The following is a 16,151-nucleotide window of genomic DNA, read 5'->3' on the forward strand; positions in this document are numbered from 1 at the left end:
GGTAATTGGGTAATTGCATTTTACTGATCACAAGGGGGGGGGGAGAGATGTAGAGAGATGAAGGTAAAGCGGGGGGGGGGGGAGAGAGATCGACGGAGAGCAGGAAAGCTTGTAAGCAATAAGGCTGGCCCGGGGCCCTCTCTCCAAATCTCGGGGTGCCATTGCCTAGCGCAAAAGGCGAAAGAGCGCGAGCGCGCTGCCTGCAACTGGATCTCCGGCTTCTTCCTTTCCTTCCCCGAGGCGGGAGGGAGAGATCAAGGCGGAGCTGCTGGCAGGGCGGAGAGCGAGCCGCCCAATTGTGTGACCGAGTGATGGAAGGGGGCTGCAAAGAGCCGCGTCCGATCTCCTCCTAGGAATGTGCCAGCGGGACTGACATGTGCCGGAAGGCGGGGAGAACCGCCCAGCGCCGCTGCGCGGGCGCGGAGTCCAACTTGTGGAGCTGAGCTAGAGAGCCGGGCGCCAGATCGCCTTCCTCGCTTGGCTTGCCGCGAAATTGCAAGAGGAGGAGGAGGAGGAGGAAGGCGGCGGTGGGGGGCGGGGAGCGGAGGGGGTGCCAGGGAACACAGCCCCCTCCCATCATGGCCATCATCATCGCCGCCCCCACTTTACATTTATTTTAAGAGTGTTTGGTGTGTGCGCGCGCCTCTCTCTCTCTCCCACTCACCCTCCCCCCCCCCCAGCCACCCCATATTCCCAAAGAACAACTTGATCACGGGCATCGTCGGTCCTGGAAAGGCTGGCTGTGCAAAGATGGAGAGGGAGGCGAAATGAAGAGGAAGGGAAGCCCCGGGCTGGTGAAATCCAGCGCGGAGGAGAAAAGGACGCCTCCCGCAGGGGGAGTTTGCACGCCGGGAAGGATCGGGAAGCAATAGCAGGACGTGCGGAGAGAGAGGGGCTTTCGAAGCCACCCACCCTGGGAGCGGACTCTCCTTTAAAAATAAATGATGATGATGGATTCTTAACAGCTGGTGGGAATTTTATTTTCTCTCTCTTCCTGCTTTCTCCTCCTCCCGCCACCAAGCTCGCCGCCGCCGCCGCCGCCACCATCAGCATCTCTTTGCATTTGATGTGCGATTCTGGGAGGGGGGAATGCAGAGGAGTTGGAGGCAAGGCGAACGGATATAATAACGCGGAGAGTTTGGCGAGGAGAAGACGCGGATGCTCCGGATTGCTGGCTTGCTCCTGGCTGAAATCAGAAATCCGATTGCGCACTGGGTTGTGATTGGAAATCTAATCAGATCCTGGGATCGGCGAGGGGGGAGAGCGTGAGTGCAGCGGATGGGGGGCAGAGAGGGAGAGAAGAAAAGAAGAGCCCCAAAGTTGGCGTTTCTGAGAGAATAATTTCAGATCTTGCAAGGGGACGCGCCTCGGTGGAGGGCGGAGGGGGAGACACGGGAAGTGCGGCCGTGGGAACCCCCGATTTAACGTGGACGCACATGGATCCGCTCGCAGAGAAGGAGCCGCTTGGCCGGAGCTGAGCAGACATAACAAAATCGTGTTATTAAACCAAACAGCGGCCGTTTGAGACAGACGGGGCTGCCGCTGGTGGCGGCGGAGGCAAGGGAAACCTTCCGCAGAAGCCAAAAACGCTTCTCTCCCACCGAGAGGGATTCCAAGGTGGCTGGGGATTAGAAGAAAAGGGGAGTTTGGGGGGGCGGGCGGGGAGGATCCAGCATCCCCGGAGAAGATCCAAGGCTGGAATAAAAAAGTTTCTCCGAGGAGAAAGACTCCCCCTCCGCGGCGCGGAGAGACCTGACCTTCCGCTTGCTCTTTTTGAGCAGCGAGCGGGAGAGAGAAGCCAGCTGCCCGCCTCGCTTCGGCCCCCGACGACGAAGGCGCAAGTTGAGAGACGCGGGGACATTTGAAGCAGCAGCCACGTCCTTAAGAGCGACGGGGGGAGGCGAGCAGGGAGCTGCACCATGTAAAGGAAGGTGCCGCGGAAGCAGCCCACTCGCGGTGGATTGGAGCCCGAGCCCGCCTGGACTGAACTCTAGATGGAAAATTGCAGATGGATATTGAATTTCCTTTCTTTTTTCCTTTCCGTCAAATTGGATTTGCTGCCGAAATGATGTAGTTTTGCCCTCCGTGGTCTTTTTCTGTTTCCCCCCCCCCCTTTGTTTTTCCCCCACACCTTTCTTTTCTTTTTTCTTTTCCCCCCCTTTTCCCCATCGGAATTTCATTCTGGATATTTCCCTCCTTCTGGGCGATTTCTCAAAGACAGTGAGTGCCATTTTTCTTCTTCTCGCTTTCTGCTTCCCGTGTCTTGTTGCCTGCCATTAGACACATGTGATGGAGTTTGAACTGGGGTTTTTTCTCTTCCCCTTGGGGTTGGGGGTGGTTGCCTGGGCTGGGAGGGAGAACCGCGAAACTCCATCCTAGCTTAATATTTTCTCTCTTTGCGGGCGGGGGGGGGGCGGTTGTGCCAGCGAGCTTTGCTCCGACGTTGCGGCTCTCTGGGTGATGTCTGTACCTTGAGAGGGATTCTGCCTTCGGAAAGCCCCTGCAGTGTGTGACGGTGCGTTGCTTGATTCGCTCACTGGCCGAAGGCTGCCAGGTCTCTCATGACAGCCTGAGGAGTTTGATGTACACACACACACACACACAGAGAGAGAGAGAGACTTGGGGAAGACGGAGATTGGGAATCGAAGGGATCCTATGTAAAGGGCACCATCCTGGCAGACCTTGCGGGGCAGACATGGTGTGTGAACGTGGGAATATGGTAATAAGGCGAGCAGGTGGGAAAAGGGAGGCTGTGCCTTTGGCATCCCATGGCTTACAAAAGCCGATTGAGGGGAGAGAATTTAGGGAGCTGCCCCCCAAATACACACACACCACAAGCGCACTCCGGTTCTCTGCCTCTTAGCTCCTTTTGGCCGTGGTTTGCTGGGTAAATCCTTCCTGCTCCCCCAGGACATGCCTTTGGCAGCGAGATTATGGGTCCATCAGCAGAGACGTCACTATCTGATCTCAGCTACTATTAGTAATTCTGTGATTGTTTGCAGCTCATTCAGCTTTCCGACTTCTAGCCGGAAGAGAGGCCCGTTGGATTCAGCGGGTCCTTTAGGACTGGGGGGCAGGGGGCAACGGCTTGATCCCCAGCATGTTTACCCAGAAATAAGTCCTACTGTGTTCAAGGAGACTTGCACCAAAGTAAGTGTGCATCGGATCGCAACCTCACCCCTCACTGTGCCAATGCCAACAGCGCACTGGTGTTGACTGGTCCTCACCTAACTTGGTGGGGGAGCCAATAATTGTGGCCTATTTCTTTGATGGGGAAACTGAAGCTGGGAAGCACAGGCTGGATAACCTGTCCACTTAAGAATACTAACTCTCTGTTCACCAAAGGATAAGATCTCATCTGTATGTGGATGTAGAGTGCGGAAGCAAAATCAGAAAGGAGCCAGGATTTAGCTTGACTTACAGTGGAATGGCAAGAAAAGTTGGGGGCTATTTCTTCCATAAAGGGATCTGTCTCTTTTGCTTTGCCTTCCTTGCCTGTGTGCACCACTACCTTCTTGCTAAATGTGACTCCTTTTTTCACATGTGACTCATACTAGCATGTTTGCCTCCATGTGCAGAGAATAACCCTGAAAGACTTCAGGTGAAAATGTAAAGCAAATCAAAATGGATGTAGGGGGCAATGGGAAAATGTTGTACTTCAATGAACTTTTCACCCTCCCTCCAATCCCAGTCCTTTGTTTCTTTCTTACTGGAAGATGGAAGTCTTCATTATTATTTTTCCTCCTCTTTCCATTTGGACAATCACTTCTGAAGTTGCTTCACCAACTGCCTACCCTCCTACCCAGCAGCATAAGCATTAGACATAATTCTGAGATATACTTCAAATCACCTGCTAGAAAGAAGGGGGTGGAAATCAGAGCATCTCTTTTTCAAAGGCACCCCCCCCCCCCTGTTTTGGCCCTTGATTTGAGTGTTAGTTACTTGGAAAGCAGTAAACCTTTGACCCAGCTTCCAAGTGTGTCCATCAGATATTTTTTAATGCAAACACACATATACACATGGAGGAAATTGTGAATCGGGTCCTAATCCTGCAATGACTTTAACAAGACACCCAGTAAAGAGTCACTTCCATTCTTTACATATTTCCCTTAATTAAGCAAGTTGAATTGTGTTTTCAGGCAATTATTTATTTTTGGTGCCCATGGGGGGGATATATTAGTCAGTCTAGGAAACTAGTTGATTTCCCCTTATCCTGCTTGTGCAAATTCGGTCATAAATTGCTGTCCTGCTATGGACAGTTCTTGCGGCAGCAGTGATGGAGCATGAATGGATATTATGCTGGTGCCAAACAAGTCCCAAAAGGAGATGGAGAAGGCAAAGATAGTGTGGAAAAATCAATCCTTTTGCCACAGGATCACTCTGCTGTTATCCCATAAATCAGAGATCATTAGGCAAAGCCACCCTGCCATTTGACAGTAGGGTACTGCCATCACTATTTCATGCTGGGCCAGAGAAGCTACAAGGATACTACCTAAGCCCTGAAATGTCACTAAGTATGTGTGTGGGAATGGTCACAAACTGGGGATGCAACAGGAACAAACCTCACTGCTGTGTAGGAGTGACTGCGCGCTTGCAGAGATGCTAAATCCAGTTAGTATGGGAGCTAAAAGCATGTGGCTCAGACTGGAGTTTAGTACTCTCCATCTTGTAATGGGAGGGACTTTGACATTCAGGTGTGCATTCCAATATTGCTCAGGGGAAATGTTGGAAGCACCTAAAACATGCTCAAAAACCTTGGTTTGCCCCTTCCTTATGTTGGATGAGTAACACTGATTCCATAGTCGCCTGAGTGGAAATTTTATGTGGCTGACTCTGTTTTCTATTGCCTGTGTCAGAATATAAGTGCAACATTCATCAGCATCTGATAATTAGCCAAGATGTCTTCCTATTTTTTCAGGATAAAGGGGTAAGCAATTCTGCAATTACATCAGGCAGCTAGGAAAGTGACAGCCTGGAGTGTGTGAATAGGGAACAATTTTGTGTATAAAAAAAGAAATGCATGAATTGCCAGTGAAAAAGAACAAGCACTGGCTCTAAAAGGCTTGTTTCATTTGCTGTGCTTGGTCTTGGACGATCCAAGATTAGCTAATCTAAAAATGAAAATGATTCTTTGCCGCCTGATAGTTAATGATGCAAAATATTTACCATCAAAATATTGGAAGCAATGGTTTCACACTTCTGAGGTGTATGTAGTTTCTGTTGGGTAGAAGGTTAGTCCTTTGCTTTGTCTTTTCAGAAAGCCAGTGAAAGATCCAACATCATAACAGTATATGTTTATCTTATGAATATATCTTAGAAAGTTTCCTTTTCTCCCTTCTCTCTCTCTCTCTCTGTGAGTGTCCTATATATGTATAGCATTTACATATCTCTGTCCTGATACTTTTGAGTTATGGGGAAATGTGGACAGTTTATGATGAGATAGCTCTACATTCCATAAAAATTGGCAGTATAAAAACAGTGTGTGCATACAATATATGCTGATATGTACATGTATTATAAGGGACTTGAAGGCTATAACTTGAATTTTGCAAAGGTTTCTCCTCTTGTTCCTTTAGAATAAGGAATGAGTTGCTGTAAGGCATTAAATATGCATTTTGGGGGAGTTGAAATTATCTACAGGGCATTTTGAATGAGAAAGTATAGTCTGCAGAACTGCAGTGTAAGAATATATCTTTCTACTAATGTGTCTTCACATTAAAGAGGTTTTTGGTCCATTAATAAGAATAACCAGTGATGCAAAATCCTGTAAGCAGAATTTAATGTGGATCCTTTTCTCAAGATGTGGGTACCTATTTAAAGACCAACTCAATTAATTTTTAGAGAAACAACATTGCTAATTGATAATGGCAGAGGTTTACTAGCCATGGGGATCTTGATCCTGCAAGCCATTATTTATAGCAATAGACCCTTTAGTGTGGACAGCCCATTTTCTCTTTAAGCAGGATTTATTTCACTTTGCAAAAAGCTGAGAGATGTGATGTTGGGCTGTGATTTATCTTAAGCTTACAAAAAGGAAGCAACTTTTCTCCCTGAAAAGGTAATTGTTGACTTTCCTAGACTGATCAAAGGACTGGCAACATATTTTATGCACTGACTGGTAAATTTTCATAGTGTTGCATAACCCTCATGCAACAGCAGAAATGGTACACATGTTACTAGAAAATCTCTAAGCTGTTCATTTCACTTTCCTGCAGTGATGGCTGTGTGTTTGCTTAGCTAATATGTGGTTGATTATTAATGTGGCAGAAGTATGTATATGATCCATTTGTACTGATTAAAGGAGAGGGGATGGGAAATAATGTTGTTGCAGACTAAAGAATGGCTTAAAGACACACACGCACCAAGAGAGGGGGCATTTGCATTTGGTATCCAAGGAAGCAAATACAGAAAGCTGCAGTTTTTTCTGTGCATTGTATAAATGTTGCCATAGTGATATTTCAGGGCATGTTGTGTGTGTGTTTTTTGTGTGTGTTTGTGTGTGTGTCCCACTCTCTATAAGAGCTTGTCTCCCTTCTTCCTGTCTTTTTTAATCTGGTTCACAACAACAAATATTTATACAGAACTCACTACAAAAAGAAGAAAGAGAAAAGCTTGCCTGTTTCCTGTTCCTATCCCAAACTGTTAATGTTCTAGATTAGAGCCCTAACTGGGAGCTCAAGTTCCACAGCAGAAGAGGAGTATGAGACACTTTCCTCATGCTGAGACACTGAAAATATTACAATATTTTCCGTAGTGGTGGTATGTTAATTGGATCGCTCCAGGCGAGTGAAGTGTAGCTGTTGTTGACAATTAGAAACAACAGCAAACCTGCGTGGGTTGAATCTTTATCCCTGTAACTTCTGGGCAGACTACAATGCCTATCAGGCTTACTGCAGATTCAGAAACACGTATAAAAAGATCCTTCACTTGTGAGTTTGCAAGCCAGGGAACAAAACCATCACTGTGGGTTGGGGGAATGGGAAAGTGTACTGGCAGATGGAAGGAAAGTCCGTTTATCATTTGCTGCAATATGTTTGACTGGTTTTTGTTTCATTTTTAAAAAATTAGAATTAAAATTAATGGGGTTTTTTGCATTGTTTGTTCCTGGTTTACTCTGATAACCCCTAATCTATAATCATAGCTATGAAAAACAGGAAACCATTAATGCTCCTTTGTCTTGAAAAGCCACAGAGATTCAGAGCCTGGACATAGCTGTTGAACAAATGGATCTCTCAGTATTTATCCTGCAGCAGCAGGATTCATGCAGCTTGGTGTAAGCTTAACTTTCAGAAGCCAGGAAGCATTTTAATGATGCAGCGCTTGCAATTTATGGGATTTTCACCCCATAAAGCCTAAAGACGACAGGCAGGTTTTTCCTCTCAGTTTTTATTTTATTATGCATAAGAAGTGTTCTGGGCCATCCCCAAATTCATTTTGCATCTTCATCCTTACACATTTCAGAAATAACTATCTGAAAAGTTCATGTTGCATATTTGAGATGCTACATGGGAAACCAGAGGACCCCTCAACAAGAGGAGCTTATTGCTTAGGCAAAGGCAGTTCTGTCCTTTTCGCTTTGCCTACATCCACAGGTGTCAAGCCTTGACCCAGCACACAAGGCTCCCTCATGTGCGATGCAATCAGCAGGGTCATCACCTCCAGATGCGAGGCAGTGGCTCATTAATTCCCTTGTCAGGTCTGAGAGTGAGGAAGCTGATATCAGGTGGTCTAGGAGATTTCAGTTGGCTTTCTGCATGCTAGACTGGAAAACATTCAAATGTCATTGACCTGAATGCAATCTGCTAAAGTGATAATATTAAGCAAAAAGGCTTTCTTGCAGCCGAAACCAAGAGGATTCTCCTGGTGTTTATCTTAATAGATATCTTAATGGGGCACTACTACTACTTTTGCAGTAGCAATTGAGGCTCTCCTGTTGCCCTGGCGTGCTATAGGACTGTAATCAAATAGTTATGGTTAGTTTGTGGATTTATTCCTGCCCCCCCTTCCATATCATGTTATCCTGCTTTCCTTTCCCTGTTATCCTGTTGTTAAGAAGGATTCAATTCTCTTTCCAATTGACTCCTTTCTGGGAAACACATTTTCCATATACGAAGACCGACTAGTTCATTGCGGCTTGAGTTTTTGTGGGGAAGGGCTTATTTTATAATGCAGTTAGCAGATTAGTACCGTAGAGTGTGTGAATTCATCTTGCCTGGGCTAAAAGGGATATCAAAGACTCGATACAATCTTGATAGGTGATTGTTCTTCATACTTCTATGAGGAGTCTAATGTATAGTGCTGCAGTTTGGTGATGCCTCAACCATGCACCCATCGGAAACAAACATCTCAGACCCTTGATTTATTAGAAATTAGAACATGACAGTGTATAGCAGACTTACCCAACATGGTGCCCTCCAAATGTTTGGGACTTCAGCTCCCATTAAATACATCTAGAGTCCCATCTTGCTGGTGGGAGCTGGTGGGTGGACGGGAGTCCACCAGGTCGGGGGAAGCAGGTGTATAGGACTCTTAGCCATAGAAGCCATCTTCTAGGGGCCGAGGGGTCTTTGGCCCCCAATAAAATATTTGAGGGGGCTGCCTCCCTCAAAGTTGATGGGCATTGCCATTCAAATGGTCTGCATGCGCCTTGTCACATGATTGATTATGTGGGTGGGACCTGTCCCCCCTCCCCCAATATTTTATTTTGTGCTCTTAGATCTTAAATAGCTATGCAGTAGAAGAAGTTTGGGCAGGTGCATTTTGTCAAGCAGAGTTAAGGGAAAGAAAGAAAGCTGCATCCATGGAAATCACTTCTCTGCACACAAAATATAGAAGATCTGTTGTTCTTTGTGTCTGGCAGTTGCTTCTGATATTGTTTATCAAGCATCTTTCATTTTTTGAAGTCTTAAGGCAATAGCCCTAAGCATACTAGGCAGTAAATTGTACTGACATCAATATAAATGATATGCTTAGGATCATACTGTAAGTTTAAATTCTTTGAGCACAGTTTGCTTAATATTTCAGTCATCTTTTACAAGGTTTCCATTAAACGTCTGTTCTTCTACTGAGTTATTGTGAGGGGGAAAAGAAGATTAAGCTGTGAGGTCTGGAATAAAGATGGTATAAACAATAAAATACTTATTGCATAGGCTGAAATATGATACATGTTTTTGTGCAGTGACATGTTGGGTTGAAATACAAACCAACAGTAAAGGTAAAGGGACCCCTGACCATTAGGTCCAGTTGTGACCGACTCTGGGGTTGTGGCACTCATCTCGCTTTATTGGCCGAGGGAGCCAGTGTACAGCTTCCGGGTCATGTGGCCAGCATGACTAAGCCGCTTCTGGCGAACCAGAGCAGTGCACGAAAACACTGTTTACCTTCCTGCCAGAACGGTACCTATTTATCTACTTGCACTTTGATGTGCTTTTGAACTGCTAGGTTGGCAGGAGCAGGGACTGAGCAACCAGCAGTACAGTACCCTTAAGAGGAATAAAACCATCCAATCAGCTAAAATACTATTCTCCAAAATATCTGGGCAAATTAAAAGGTTTTTAACTAGAGCATAAAGAAAAAAGAAAAGATTATATTGTCAGTGCCAGGAGGACATTTCACAAAGTGGTGCCACCACCGAGAAGGTTCTCTCTATATAATACACTCCTCTTAAAGGTGGAACAAAGAAAAGGAACACTGCCTGCAATCTTAGGCTATGAGAAGCTTATGTAGTATAGCTGCATTTAGGTAAACTAATCAAAATCTCACTGATGCTTGCTTTCCCTTGCTTTTGATTTTGCCTTGAGAGAAGGCCATGAAATAAGATATGGGTTTAAAGGGCCACAACTTTATTGCTAATACTCCAGAATGTAGAAAGAGGTAGGAATGAAACACCATCTATCATAAATAATGATGATGTCTGAGTGACACCGCTCTGGCACAACCTTACCTGATCCTTGCTGTTCCTGGCCTGCTCACCAAAAGACAGGCTGAGGAAGCACCTTTTTGCTTCCAGGGTGAAAAGGCAACCCTTCTCCATCCTTTGAGCTGGCTGGCACTGAGAGGTAAGAGTGCCCCAGCACCATGTTGATGCCATACAATGCTCAGAAGGACAGTCAATTCCAGTATCCCTCCCTGCTTGTTGTACTTGCCTGTTGATGCCAAGACAAGCACCAATCACCTGAAATGGAAGGAAAGAACCACTTGGGGGACAGTCAAAATATTATTTATCACTTGATTTTCTTGTAGTCGAATGTGAGAAGCTGGTTATTGGGTGAAATACAGATACTGTTAAAAAATAACTGAAATAAATTACAGTGGTACCTCCGGTTAAGTACTTAATTCGTTCCGGAGGTTCGTTCTTAACCTGAAACTGTTCTTAACCTGAAGCACCACTTTAGCTAATGGGGCCTCCCGCTGCAGCCGTGCCGCCAGAGCCCGATTTCTGTACTTATCCTGAAGCAAAGTTCTTAACCTGAAGCAGTATTTCTGGTTTAGCAGAGTGTGTAACCTGAAGCGTATGTAACCTGAGGTACCACTGTATTCCTTTTTTTAAAAAAAAAAGTCACTGCATTGACTGTGCAGTTCTCTAGGGTTTCAGATGGGAGTTTTTCATGTCCTACTTAGAGATGCTTAGGACTGAACATGGGATTATGTGCTCTACCACAGAACTACTATAAAGGCTCATTAACATTTGAAGCTTCCATTACTGAACATAAGCAGTGAGCTTACATGTATGAAGCATCTTTGGTTTTGGGGAAAGTAACATGACAGATGTCATTCCTTCTTGTTGGTAGTCACAGATCAGAACTGGGGCAGACCACAATTGTTGCCAAACCATCAGCTGCTATCCATACTTCCTTCTAAAGGTTCCCTTTCCATTTCAAATGCTATGCTTTACATCAGGGGTCAGCAAACTTTTCCAGCAGGGTGCCAGTCCACTGTCCCTCAGAACTTGAGGGGGGTCGGACTATATTTTGAAGGGGTGAAAATGAACGAATTTCTATGCCCCACAAATAACCCAGAGATGCATTTTAAATAAAAGCACACATGTAAAATAAAAACTCATGTAAAAACTGTAAAAACACGCTGATTCCTGGACCGTCCGCAGGCTGGATCCAGCCTCCGGGCCTTAGTTTGCCAACTCATGCTTTACATCTTTGCATAGTTCTTTCCCTAACTCCTAGTTGATGGAACTAGCTTATTGCTGTTACATCCTGCCCAAAACTTTGTATTACTTCTTGAGCTTCTTAAGCTAGCTCAGAGTTCTGTGCATTTGGCAATGTATCTGATGAACAATGTGGTAGGGATAACAATTTATATTTCTTCATTATTCTAATGAATGTGTGTGATTTTCAGTACTAGGAGAAATATGAGTTGTTGCTCTCATCCTTTATCTTCCTTATCCGATTGCTATCTACTTATTTGCTATCCAATCGCATCACCCGAAAATAACAACTATCCATAAAACATGCTAGGCACAATCCAGAGAACAATCTGAAGTCCTGTGGGTTTCAGTGTAAGAGAAACTACTTCATTAGGCCCAATTTCCCTATTGACATCAATGTGGCTTAAAGGTGCTTCCTTGGCTGGCTTAGCCCTACTGTTTATGTGAAAGTAGAATGTAATTGTATCTCTTTAAATACTGCAGCAAGCAAGACAAATGGGCTGCAGGCTGTACTCTAAGTCTCTTTGTCTGAAGCATTCTGGTATCAACAGGACAATGGAACCTTAGTGGATCTAATTTTCCATTGCCTTTGCAGCTGCAGAGTGTTTACATTTTGCATTACATAATGCAAAGTAAATGCAAACTACGGAGAGCATCATTGCAAACATGTGTGTCTTCCTTAAATCTAAACAGTGCCAAGGGAAAGCTGGTGAACAATTTAAGCTCTAGTATCTTCTGTATGGTTGTCAGATTTCCTTGCTTTCTTTCTTCTCATGGGCTGTCTCCACAATAAGGCTGTTAAAGCATTCTTTAAATAGTGTGGTGCACTTTAGCAGTAGCAAGCCTTTACATGCACTATTATATTAAAGCACTTTACAGGCAATGAAGTAATTGCTTTAAGTAGAGTGTGATCAATTAGGGCTGTGCAGGAATATTTAAGTAAGTAAGCCCTGGGTATGGTTTGAATGGACCTTGTGTGTCAACTGTCTCTTAAAAAGCCATGCCTGATCTCCCCTCCCTTCTCCATGTGGTTTCATCTTTAACTCAATGGGAACTAGTTGGAATCTTATGCTGTGTACACATTACCATTTACTCCACCTCAGACTGCTGGTATTTGAAGCTGAGTACACATGATGGTAGCCACAATCCTTGGGTATCTTGTAGCTTCTTGCAAAGTAGTCCTGTTTGATGAGCTATACCTCAGACCAGCTTTCATCTGATTAGACAACTTAAGCTGAGGTGTGTACATTTCAGGCAGCAGTTGCACATGAGCAAGTGACAGATAGCAGCTCCAGTGAACTGGAGTTCAGCATGTGGAAGCAAATCAGGTAATGGGCACTGGGTGGAGACATCTCTGTCCGCTCTCTGGTCTTTTCAGCAGTATAAGAATGTGACTTGAAACCCAGCAAAGGGGGTGCCTGTATAGTAAGTTCTGTTGCTCAGCAATATATGCAACTATTCAAGTTCTCCTGATTAGGACAGACCTGTGGCATGGTTTCCTCACCCAGAAAATACTGTTTTCAACGGAAAGTAGCTTACGACTAAAACAGAAACAGCTAAAAAGCAATAATTTAAAAAAAACAATTTTACACACACAAACATGCAGTGGTGGCTGCATGCTAGTACTTTGGCTCATCTTCATTGATCCCTGAATGTCTCTTAGTACAAATCCCAGGAGAACAGCTCCACACTTCTCATATTTATTGACTCAGTTACTCCGTCACATGGATTTCAGAGCTGTTAGACTTTGTGGAAGAATTTGTGGCTCTGATATCCCACTCCACGTACTGGTATAACATTATGGGAGTATCGAAAAACATATAATCCACTTAATTACTCTGAACATGTGTGCACGAGAGAGTTTGTCTGCCTATATTTCAGTCCTGTAAATTGTTTAGGCAGGACATTTCAGCACCTGTTTGAGGTTCTGAGTGTCTGCCAAAACTTATTTTTCCTCTAACCAAGGATTTGGAAGAACTTGTTTCCCTCTTCTGTGCATAATAGCCTTCCAAATTCTGATAAAAAGTAATATGGTTTGTTTCTCTGTGTGTCTGTCAGGGACTGGCTGGCTGCTGAGAGCAGTCAATATTGGCTAATGACACTACTGTATCAACCAGCTTACTTCCAGTAGTCATGATGCTTTTTTTGAAAAATTGCAGATTGATATGGGAATAGATTGATCTCCTCATCCCTGCTTGTGGCACAGGGACTAAAGAGCTGGAGTTTGGCACACAGACCTGGTTTAGGCCTTCACAGAACTCTTTCAACATCTGCTAAAAATGTTGTTTAGACCAGCCTACCCAGATGCTTAGAAACTTCAGACAATTTTAATCTGTTTCAGTATTTTTACTTTTGCATGTTTTTAAAAGTATAGTTGTGGATTTTTCTTGATTTTACTGTTTTAGCTTTTTTTAAAAAAAATGATACTTTCAAGTAACAAAACATACCTATATTAGGAAAACAGAGCTTAGTAGTTGAACAGAAAAGAAAGAAAAGTAGTGGCTGATGGTTGTAGTTTGAGACGTTCCAAGAAAGGCAATCAAATGAAACTGTCCATAAGGTTTCAGGAGTTGATGGAGGGTGAAAGCCATGTTTGATTGTCTTAACAAAGTCAATAAAAGGATACCATGTTGTATAGAAGGCATGAGTCTTTCCCCTGCCAGATTGATATTCCTTTTGTGAAATGATTAATTAGTCCTTAAGCACAATGTCCCATATTTGTGAAATCCAGGCTTCAAAACAACAACATTATATATATATATATATATATATATATATATATATGTGTGTGTGTGTGTGTGTGTGTGTGTGTATGTATGTATGTATATTGCAACCACTACTCAGGCTGCAGTTAGTAAGTGGAGAACAATGTCTTTATTGGTTATGTTCTTAATCTGAAGAGTAAAATAAGATGGCAGGGCTAATTTTCGGTCTGGTTGTAGCAATTGTTCAATCATTTGATTAATTGTTTGAAAAACGTTTTCCGAAAAGGGAATAATTTTGGGGCAAAGCCACCACGTGTGTACTAGATAAATTGCATTCTCGCAAGCAAAGGTTGAATGTGTTATTACTAATTCTATATAATCCACCTGGGCACATGTACCAGCAATGTGCTATCTTTAAAGTATTTTCTTGAGTTCTGATTGAGATTGATCCAAGTGGTAGTTTATTCCAGGCTTGTTCCCAGAGTTGTTCCTCTAATTCTTCTCAAAAAAAATATTTTCCCCGTTTTAGTTTTAATGAAGTGAGATGAAGGGTAGCCAATTTTGTGAGGATTTTATATAGTTGGGAGATGATTTCCTTTCCCAGTGGGTTGGTTCTGTTGAGCAACTCAAAACTAAGTTGCATAATCCTTGAGTCTTTATATTTGGCTGATATAGAAAATGTACAATCTGGTGTATCTATAACCAGAGACGTGGTATATCTCCCAATATAAAATTTTTTTTTGGAGCTGCAAGAGGCTTTTGTTCAGTGCAAAAGTTGTTGAGTTTATATAATCCTACCATTTCCCACCTAGCAAATGAGGCTGATTTGGCTGCTGTGTGAAAGAAAGAGTTATTGAAACCAAAGGGGAATCTAAAGGTAAACGTTTCAGTCTCCATTGCTTCCATATGGTCAAATCTGATTTTAGAAAGGGGTTAATAATGTCTTCTGGTGTCTTGTTGTCCATTTTCTGATAAGAGAATAAAAGCATAATGTCGTGACCTCTATCATCCTCCAGTTTTAACTATGGGAGCTGGCGTAAGCCTTGGAAAACCAAAAGGTTATTGTACAAGTGAGCAGAGTATTTATACCATTTTAGGATAGGTATCGCTATACCTCCTCCTTTTGTGACCCTTCTTTCTTGACCAGGGGTTGGCAAAGTTTTTGTGGCTTGGGCCGGTTCACAGTCCCACAGACGCTGCGGTGGGCCGGAGTGTGTGTGTGTGTGTGCACGCACGCACGCATGCATGCATGCACAAACACTATTTCTGGCACTCCTTCCAGCGCAGAGGAAGCATGCATAGCTTCCCATTGGCTGCAGGAGCTTCCTGCAGCCAATGGGAAGGGGGGCAGCATCACCGACGGCGTCCCTCCTCTGCTCCACGCTGGTTTAGCACGGCACACAGGAGCCAACTGTGTGGGCGGCAGGGGTCCATGGGCCAGTTAAACGACCCCCATGGGCTGCTTGTGGCCTATGGGCCTTAGGTTGTCAACCCCTGTTCTTGACCCTATATTTTTTGCCATCTATTAACATGAGATATGGGTATGCTTATTGGTGATACTTGGAATAAGTAAAGATGGCTGCAGTAATAGCATCATTTTTTGCTATAGAAGCTTTGCCCAACCATGAGAATGTTAGCATTAACCAGGTTTTTTTTAGCTTAGTTGTTGTTGTTTTTTTAATCAAGGGCATAAAGTTCAATTTTTATAGTTTAGATAAATTCTTAGGTATGTTCACTCCCTGGTATTTAAAGTAGGTAGGAAAGGTAAAAGCTAAAGGACCCCTGGACAGTTAAGTCCAGTCAAAGGTGACTATGGGGTGTAGTGCTCATCTCGCTTCAGGGGAGTGGGTGGCCTTGTGGTCTAAACCACTGAGCCTCTTGGGCTTGCTGATCGGAAGGTTGGTGGGTAGGTAGTACAGAGTTTCAGGCTAGTTGTTTTCTGACTTTGCAGTTGTAGGTTTGACGAGGTGCATATACACTCACTCAAATTAGTTAACAGTGAAAGATATTTTGCTATATATAGCAAGTTGAGGCATGACAGCAGATAATGAGGTTTCAGGAACAGAAAGGAATAGCACAACATCATCTGTGATCATATTGATAAGATGGGTTTTTCCAGAAAAATCAAAACCTTTTACAATTATCATTTGCTTCCAGCGCCAAAGCTCAGGGTTCTATGGCCAGGCAAACAGCAGGGGAGACAGTTGGCAGCTCTGCTTCATGCTCTGGCCAATGGGAAATGTCAAAGAGCATTCCCCATTCACAAAAACCAGGGTCACTGACTC

At 44.0% G+C, this 16,151-nt stretch overlaps 1 protein-coding gene across 6 annotated transcripts in view; it reads left to right on the forward strand.

Moving 5' to 3' along the window:
- LRRC4C (leucine rich repeat containing 4C) overlaps positions 1–16,151 on the forward strand; it is a 627,695-nt gene that overhangs the window by 487,997 nt on the left and 123,547 nt on the right. For 2 of the 6 annotated variants that reach the window (XM_082225095.1, XM_082225100.1), the window contains exon 1: positions 91–2,220. The exons of the other annotated variants lie outside the window; for them this stretch is intronic. The gene's annotated coding sequence lies outside the window, so the exon portion shown is untranslated. Of the gene's footprint in view, positions 1–90; positions 2,221–16,151 lie in introns of those variants that run through there. 6 annotated transcript variants of the gene reach the window in all.

The sequence above is a fragment of the Podarcis vaucheri genome, assembly GCF_965113315.1.
Source record: "Podarcis vaucheri genome assembly, chromosome: 1".
NCBI lineage: Eukaryota > Metazoa > Chordata > Lepidosauria > Squamata > Lacertidae > Podarcis > Podarcis vaucheri.